Source organism: Rhinopithecus bieti, unplaced genomic scaffold (genome assembly GCF_001698545.2).
Source record: "Rhinopithecus bieti isolate Rb0 unplaced genomic scaffold, ASM169854v2 scaffold_62796, whole genome shotgun sequence".
In the NCBI taxonomy this organism is placed as follows: domain Eukaryota; kingdom Metazoa; phylum Chordata; class Mammalia; order Primates; family Cercopithecidae; genus Rhinopithecus; species Rhinopithecus bieti.
The window spans coordinates 111,253-112,063 of NW_016823649.1; positions in this window are offsets into that span (position 1 = coordinate 111,253).

The window sequence follows — 811 nt, forward strand, 5'->3', positions numbered from 1 at the left end:
TATATATATATATTCTAGTACTATGAAATTATAATAGAAATCATCAATTAAAGTGTAACAAATAAGTAATATCTAACCACGGGCAAATTTATTTTAAGATCACTTTATTATATTTTATTTTATTGAATTTTAATTTTAAAATTTTTAATTATTATGGGTAAATAATAGTTGTATATATTTATGGAGTGCATGTGATGTTTTGATACAGGCATACAATATGTAATGATCAAATCAGGATAACTGGGGTATCTATCATTTCAAGCCTTTATTATTTCTTTGTGTTGGGAACACTCCAATTCTACTCTCTTAGTTATTTTTAAATATACAATAAGTTATTGTTAACTATAGTTGCCCTATTGTGCTGCCAAATACTAGATCTTATTCATTCTCTCTGTGTTTGTACATATTAACCATCCTGACTTTCAGCCTACTTTTTGTCTTTTTAATGATAGCCTTTGTAACTGGGGTGAGGTGATATTGTGGTTTTGATTTGCATTTCCCTAATGATTAGTGATACGGAGCATTTAAAAATATACCCATTTGCCATTTGTCTGCCTTCTTTTGAGAAATGTCTATTCAGAACTTTTGTCCATTTTTAAGGGATTATGTCTTTTTTGGTTATTGAGTTTGAGCTCCTTATATATTCTGGGCATTAATCTCTTGTAGATGCATAGTTTGCAAACATTTTCTCACATTCTGTGAGTTACCTCTTCACTCCATTGATTGATTGTTTCTTAGACATTTTCAAATTACAATACACTGTTATTAACTATAGTCACCATGTTGAAAAATAGATCACTTGAACTTATTC